The following is a 9163-nucleotide window of genomic DNA, read 5'->3' on the forward strand; positions in this document are numbered from 1 at the left end:
TTGCTTGATTCCACGTTCCATGGTTCCATTTGATTTTGCTTGAAAACCAGTAGCTATGTGGTTGCTTTCCCGATGCCGCCGCCGGTTCTCCCGTACATGAACCTGCTTCCACTTCCCCTTTGCCTTGCAGGCGCAGCGGTTTCCTCTCCAAGTTAACCGTTATTCTCCATTTATTAACTTACCAACAACCCTAAATCAAGAACCCAATAGTGTAAGAATTGCAACCAGAAAATAACGAAAACCTAAAGTGACACAACAATCCACCTTGTCTTCAACTACGAGAAGAGCCGGTGAAAATCCATTAATTATCTCCGATCCTTTCTCGCTAAGAAACACAACAAATTCGGCAAAGGAATGGGGAGAAAGAAAAGAGAAGGAAAATACCAAAATACCCTCATCATTTTATCATTTAAAATTTTCCGGTCAGTTTTAATCAGTAATTTGGCCGAAGTGATCAAAATTGATAAAAATTGCATAGTCAAGGTACTAAATTAACACTTTTGAAAGTCATGGACTGCAATTAACAAAACTCCTATAATTACAGGATCAAAATTGAAATTTACTCTATATATATATATATATATATATATAGGGTCGCACTCAGGTGTGGCAATCCCTTCCCAGGTGGTGTCCATGTAAGCATGATGTTCATGATGCTGGTCAAGAAGTCTTCTTCCTCCGCCAAGACTTGCTCCCGCTTTGCCGATGCCAGTGTCATTCCGCCTCTCGTCTAAAATCCAGATGCTCTGGTTCCAATGATGGTCGTCCCCTCGCAAATCACCCTACGAGAGAGAACTTTTTCCTCTGCATCGACCAAATTCTTCATTCCAACGCTGAAATTCGCACACTCAATCGACGATCCTCTGAAATCTCATTCGGATCTCATTGACCGATCTGCTCCATCTTGCATTGGAATCTCCGATCTGACATTTGAGCGCAAATCTGCTTCCTCTCGCCCCTGTGTTGCTATTTCTGGAAATCGCACAGTCTGGTAGTGAATCGCTCAGAAAACCACTTATATGAATGTCAGTACGTAACGCCACCTCCCCGGCAACGACGCCAATTTGATTGCGGTAATTTGGGGCAAAAAAATAATACCCGGAGTATTCGGGTTGTCGAACCACAGAGAGATGGGATACTAATCACTAGCTACTAGGTTACTCATATGAAACTAGTCCGAACAAAACTTGAAGGTTGGGTAATTGCAGAAAATAACAAACAGAATAAAATAAATAACAAGGTTTTGTAGACAATAGAGCAAAGCAGGATTCCTGGGATCACAATGTCAATCACCTAGTGCCAATTAACGTTTGTAATATACTAATATTTAGTTTGGAATTAAGATTTGTAAGGAAATGCAAAGTGGAACAGAATTACTCCCGTAATCTCTATTCCTAGTGAATTTCCACTCTCGTGGCTTAAACACCCGATAAGATCGAAGATCAGCATTCAATTATTCACAATTACTACCATCCCCCGATGAGCAACAATATAGAATAAACTTCCCCCAATAAGTTCCCCTTTCCCAAGGTCCAACCATTAGGTGCAATCGTGTGTGCCATAATTTATGCCCCAATTCCCATTGGTGACACAAACATGATTATGAAGCTAGTAATTTAGGCCTTTAATTACCAACAACAACAGGTTAAAACAAGATTGCAACACAAATCATAAAACCAAACATAAATATATTAAGAAATTAACGAACTAGGCACATAGGTTCATAAACAAATTCACCCAAAAATCCTTAGGTTCATAAACAAATTCACCCAAAAATCCTTAAGCAATTTAGCCAAGCATAGCTAAATTATACAAAAGCAAATATAAATAAAGAATTAAAAATTATCAAAAGAGTACAAGAATTAACCAGACGATTTTTCCAAATCTCCCTAGTATTCTTCTTGGTTCTCAAGACAACTTGTGCCTCTTGATTTCGCTCTTTCTTGTCTACAAAGAACTCTAAAAATCTCTCTAATCTCTATTAGGGTTGAGGAAGGTGGGATTTTATAATAGGTACAAAACTGGATGAAATAGGAAATTCATTGTTTTGGACCGAAATTGGAATTAATAGAATTTGCCACCTTATGCTTAAATTGAATTTGGAAATTGGAGAAGGATGCCTTGAAGTCAGTGCCTAATGATTGCCGCCACCTTGAATTACATTTGGAAACAGAAACTTTCTTAATTTGATGCTAAGCCTTTCTTATTTTGATGGAGAAACGCCGCCTCTTTAACTTTGCCTTGCGTGTTTCTCGACGCGTCGAGCCTCTTTGGTTCAGTTTTGTGATGCTACTGAAAATTTTCGACGCGTCGAGTACTCTGGGCCTCGAACTTGTTCAAAATTGCTCTAAACTCATCCTTGAACTCCTCTTGCTCATATCTTTGACCTAAAATAGTTCAAAAACACTAACAAACACCGTAAAGTATTAAAAATAAGTGTGAACCATAATTAAATATTGATAATAGCAAGGAAAATATGTATTAAATAACCAAAATTAAAGAATTTAGTTACTGGGATGATTCAAAATAACTATAAAAACAAGCACAGATGTGATAACATCACCCCCTCACATTTAAGCATTTGTTTGTCCTCAAGCAAAACCTAGGAATAGAATCACAAGTCAAAACATACAAATTACTCATGCTCTCTCTTGCACAACCTTTCAAACCACCAACCAACTTGCTACAAAACAACAAGCTTCAAGAATCAAATTAGTTTGGCACATAAGAGACCCATTTACAAGCCAATAACCAAGCACCAAGAATTTAAAGTATGTGAGGATCAAGTGTGCACAAGTACTCAGTTGAGATTATGCAAGACACGGTTCATGAATGAGATCGCATAAGCTTGCCTTTCATACAGGGCCGGTCCTATCATTTTATAGGCCCGGGGCAGGACAAAAAAAGGGCCCCGGTTAATATATATTTCATGCCTAAAATTTAAATTAAATAAAGAAAAAATTATTAATATCAATTCCCGCATCCGCGCACATAACGCCTTAACTGTAACCCTCCCCCTATGTTGCTTCACCGCGTCCCGCCAGTCCTGCAACTCTGGGCTAACCACCTGGCTATCCCGTTCAGCGATGGGTATTGGCCCACACGGTAGGCCAAACACGGCGGAGACATCCTCCTTTGTGACAGGAATGTACCGACCATTCCCCAAGTCAATCTGCATCTCACCCGGGTCAAAATTAGTGACCAGCCAATGCCCCAACCGCAACGGGACCTCAGTAATCTTAAACCCCAGCAACCCACCAAGGCCAATCGCTATAACATCCTCCCTTTGCTTGGGGGTTATAGATCCCACAAGGTCTGCAAGGTACTTCGGTGACCCCCGTGTGTTGATTTGGCCTGCAGTTGAACGCTGCACACGCGATGCCTCCATCTCCACATCGTCACCCAACACCAACGACGGAGTCTGGAAAACGTCATCCTCCCCGCTGTCCCCGTCACTTAGGTGGACTGGGTGCTGGTCATTATAGCCTGCGCACAGCAATGAGAGCCCGTGAGCTCCAAATAGATTATATAAAAACCAACATATAAGGAATACTGTATAAGACAACATTGTATGTATTCTAGATACATTTTTCAGGGCTGAATTGCCCGTATAATACACAGAAAATATATGCAATTAAGCTCTAGTAAATGTAAATCTATAACATAAGTGCACCTAAGTCCAATGTATTCAATTAAGCTCATTAAATAAACCTAAACCAAATTGAAAATGACCTATTGTTATGATTCAAATTACAGAACTAAATTTGAAGTGCACTAATTACAACTAAAACAAACTAAATCAAAACACCTAAATTCAAGTAAGCTCATGACAATGTACTTAGAATACATGAAAATCAAAACACCTAAATCTGAATTGCACTTATTAGAACTAACCCAAATTGAAATTGAACTATTGCTATCAACCCAAATTACACCTACATCAACCTAAAGAAGTGCGATTAAGCTCATGACAATGTACTTAGAATACAGAAAATCAAAACAAACTAAATCTGAATAGCACTTATTAGAACTAAACCAAATTAAAATTGACCTATTACTATCAACCCAAATTACAACTACATCAAACTAAAGAAGTGCAATCTTAGTCCGGCGACTATTACAACACCTAAACTACATCAAATTGAAATTGACCTATTACTGTGATTCAGATTACAGGAAAAAATTTGAAGTGCACCAATTACATTTGTAATTTGAAATTTATAACTAAATCAAAATACAACTACATTTGAAATTCATAACATAAGTGCACTTAAACTCATAGTCAAAGGGTTATAAGGAAGCAGAGCACCCTACTGTTAGTGGGATGTATGCCTAACAGGGCAGTAGCTTACTGGTTTATCGCTGGTCAAAGTGTAACGAATCCCTCAACTCATTAAAATAATAATAAATAAACAGATAACAGAAAATATTAATTTTATTTTTAAATTGCCTAGAAAAGATCCCATTCAAAGCTCCATCAGACTTCTATACATTCACACTGTACTCAGAATACATGAAAATAATAGCAAACAAAATTTGAAGTGCACTTATTACAACTAAATCAAATTGAAACCAAATTACAACTAAAACAAACCAAAGAACTGAAATCTTAGTACACAACTATTACAACATTGATTTACTACATAGTATGATTCAATTTGAACACAGTAGACAAAATATACAGTAGCAATTTGTATGAAATGTTGTCTTCATTGATTTAATTGACTCATTCAGGAGGGAAAATATAAAAGGGTTGACTAAGGTTTAAATTTTTAACTAGATGCCATGAACAGATGTTATACAATGCAGCAGCAGGTTGCTTAGTAGGTTGCTTAGTTACGAACATTAATGTTATACAATAAAATCTAATCCCTATCTTGCTTACTAAGTGCCCGCCAAATTTACCACTAGACAACCCCTCCCCACACTGTAATTGATGCAATAAAAAAGCAAATTTCTGTAAATCCCTACAACACCGTCGAAGCCCCACCGGAAAAATTTAAACAGATTAAAAAGACTAACCTTTCTGCCCCAATCGCCGCGCCACCCTATTTCGTGCCGACACCCTGGCCGCTACCCCCGACGCCGCCTGGTCGTACCCGGCGTGATGTCCGCCGTTCTGACGGACGATGGAACTCCGGCGACGGGTCCGTCGTTTGAACGCTCGCGAGGCTGCCGGAGGGGTCAAAGGCGACAATTGATGACCGGCCCTCCCACGCTTCGTCCGGCGACTACACCCACTAGACCGGGCCATGCAAGCTGTTCCGACTGCCTGAGCGCTAGAATTCCGATGAGGTTCAGATGTGAGCTCGAAGCTCGTCGCGGGTTGAGAAGCACTTGGCGCGATTGAGTCGAAGAGGAACAAAATCACTCGGGTTGAGAAGAGCTCTGAGCGATTGAGTCGAAGAGCAACAGAATCACCTGCCTGAACGCTAGAATTTTGAAAGGGTTGACATAGCTCGAAAGAGGCGGGGGTTGAGAAGGGGTCTGGGCGATTGAGTCGCATAGGAACTAAACCACACAGCTTCATCTACAATGGGCTCCGATCCTGTACGAAAACGCCCATATTGGGCCGTGCACCCTCGTCCGCGTCCGTTGATCATGCCAAGATGAACGGATGGCATCGGTTCACAAGTACACACCTAAACAAAGGTTCACACCTGAACAGTTCTCTATATATATATATATATATATATATATATATATATATATATATATATATATATACATACATATATATATATATATATATATATATATATATATATATATATATATATATATATATATAGGGACAGGTTTAAAGGCTATGGCTAAACAAAAATGGCCAAAATCACTTCAAAACATGCAAAACTTAGACATCACTTAGGGAGTAATGAGGCAAGTTCTAGCAAAACACCCATAACCGTAATCTCACATAAGCCTTCACTAGCAATGCATAACACACAAAATCAAGAATTAATCCAATTATTAAGTGGTTAACAAAGCTATTGGCAAGGGAATAGATCAATTATGTGTTACACCTCAAATCATCTATCACAAATTGAGATTCAGCAAGCACCATTAAAACCAACCACAAACCAACAAGAGAGAGTAATTGCAACTGCATGCTAAAACAAGTAACTTATTCACCAAAAATAGTATATGAGTCATTCAAGCAAAAGCAAAAGTTTTAAAAAAATTTAAAAATATCCCCAAATTAATGACTCCTCCCCCTCACACTTAAAGATTTGCATCGTCCCTGATGCAAAATAAAAGAAAAGGAGAACAAGAGAAAAGAGAAAACTAAAAGCAATAAAATAATCACGAATCTAGAAAGCAATAAAACTAAATAAAACGAATCTAGAAAGCAATAAAACTAAACTAGAAAGCAAAAAATATGAAAGCAATAAAAGATAACATGGGGTGCCTCCCATGAAGCGTTAAGTTTAACGTCGCTAGCTCGACCTAACCTGGTTATGGAGTGCTCATCCTGGTTGATCCGCGAGTTTGATCTCATCACCACATAAACTCTTCAAATGCATATACTCATCATGTGTCACCTTGAAAGTAGGGTTAAGGTTCAAAATTGATTTGCAATCGATGACCTTTGACTCATCAAGAACATTAAATTCTACCTTTTCCTCCCCAAAGTCAAAGATCATGGAGCCTTTCCTTGCATCAATTATTGCTCCAGTAGTGGCTAAGAAATGTCTCCCCAAAATGAGTGGGACGTCTGGATTCATTGGGACATCTATCACAACAAAATCACAAGGCACAAAATACTTGTCCACACGAACTCGGACATCTTCAAGAATTCCAATAGGCTTTGTGATGGATCGATTCGCCATTTCCAAGGTGAATTGGATTGGTTTTGGTTCTCCCAACCCTAACCCTTAGCAAAGATGGAGAGGCATAACACTCACACTGGCTCCTAAATCACAAAGGGATCCCTTTAAAGGTCGGCCTCCAATCACACAAGGAATTGTGAACTTCCCCGGATCTCTATGCTTAGGTATATTCCTCCCAATTCCTGGGGTCAAAGCTCGATACTCTTGTGCCACAGCAACCATCTCTCGTTCCCCATATTTCTTTTTCTTAGATAGAATCTCTCTCAAAAATTTTTCATAAGAGGGAACTTGTGAAAGCAAATCAAGTAAGGGAACTGAAACTTTCAAACCCTCAACAACCTCCAAAAACTTTTTCCATCTACTTTCTTTTGTTGTTTCAAATTTTTGAGGAAAAGGCAATGGGGGTACATACCTTCTCACGGGCTTCTCTACTTCCTTTTGAACTTGTGGATTATTTTGCACAACAATTGGCTCATCTTCTATACCATCAAGTATCTCTTCAATCTTCCCCTCAACTGTCTTTTTAGGAATTGATGCTTTGGTTGGAAGAGGTGACTCTTCAAATACTTTGCCACTCCTTGTAACAATTGCATTTACATGCTCCCTTGGATTTTCAGTACTGGCTGGCAACTTCCATGTGACTTTAGTACTTGATGTAGAAGGTTGATTTGCTAACTGCTTTTCAAACATATTTTGGCGAGCATTCATCTGATCCATCCTCTCTGTAAGCTCTAGCTGACCTTTAACCAATTTTTCCAACAATACTTCCATATTCGATTGAGATGGGGCCTCCGAAACGGGAAATTGAGATTGAACTTGAGTACCTTGAAAACCTGGAGGACCTCTATTAACAAAGTGTTGAGGGTTGGTAGCCCCCATTGGGTTGCTCCATGAAAAACCGGGATGGTTCCTTGAATTATTAGGATGGTAGGTCCCTTGAGGTTGGAAAGACTGTTGATGAGGCGTATTATATCCCACCATATTAACTTGCTCCATAGAGGTTTGGGAATTTAACTCGTCGAGACAATCCCCTGACTTATGTCTGCCACCACAAAGTTCACACATCAAAACTTGACCAAGAGTAGGAGGGTTAGAAACATGACTCACATTGTGTTTTTGGATGGTGATTTGGGCAAGCTTTTGAACCATGGAAATCACGTTATCCAACTTTATTGACAAATCGGTTAATTGCCCCGCATCATGAATTCCTCCTACAAGCTTTTGTGGAGACTTCTCCATGTACCAAGTAGATCCATTCATAGCAATTTTCTCCAATAGTTCCTCGGCTTGTGTTGGCTCTAGAATCGTGAACGAACCACCCGAAGAAGCATCCACCAAAATCCTAGAATTATCAAGCAATCCTTCATAGAAAGACATCATCAAATCCCAACTTTGAAACTCATGGTGTGGACATTGCCTTTTCAATTCCTTAAATCTCTCCCAAGACTCAGTGGGGGACTCAGTTACCAGTTTCTTAAAGTTCGGAATTGCCCTTCTCATCCTTTGAGTCTTGGAGATAGGATAAAACTTCTTCAAAAATTCTCCATGTAATTTTTCCCAAGTGTCAAAATGGTTATCTGGATGTGAGGATAACCAATCTTCAGCCCTGTCCTTCAGTGTGAAGGGGAAATGCCTAAGTCTGACAGCATCTTGAGTGACTCCATTCATCTTGAAAGTGCCACAAAGTCTTAGGAACTTGGTGGTGTGAGCATTGTGATCTTCCGTGGGCATCCCTCCAAATCGATCTGTCGCAGCCATGCTGAGTATGGCCGGATTGATCGCAAAGTTGTTGGCCTCCACATTTGGAATATTGATGCTACCATGCTCCTCAACATCCGGAGCAAGGTAGTCAGACATTGATCTCCCTTCAACTTGGTTTTCTTGTACCTGTGCCATCCTAGTTTGTTTTCTAAGAAACTTGGCTCTTTTCTCAATCTCAAGGTTCAGAGGTAATAATTCTTCTTTCCCAAAAGATCGTGTACGCATACAAAGCCAAGTTCTTAGATTCAAAGCAAAATCACACTCAAGAACAAGGAACTTGTTATAGATTAGCAAAAATAAAAATAAATAAAATAAAATAAAATAGACTAGACTCCTAAAGTAAGACATTCACTAATGTCAGTACGTAACGCCACCTCCCCGGCAACGGCGCCAATTTGATTGCGATAATTTGCGGCAAATAAATAATACCCGAAGTATTCGGGTTGTCGAACCACAGAGAGATGGGGTACTAATCACTAGCTACTAGGTTACTCATATGAAACTAGTCCGAACAAAACTTGAAGGTTGGGTAATTGCAGAAAATAACAAACAGAATAAAATAAATAACAAGG

This window comes from Ipomoea nil, unplaced genomic scaffold (assembly GCF_001879475.1).
Source record: "Ipomoea nil cultivar Tokyo-kokei standard unplaced genomic scaffold, Asagao_1.1 scaffold0193, whole genome shotgun sequence".
Classification (NCBI taxonomy): Eukaryota; Viridiplantae; Streptophyta; class Magnoliopsida; order Solanales; family Convolvulaceae; genus Ipomoea; species Ipomoea nil.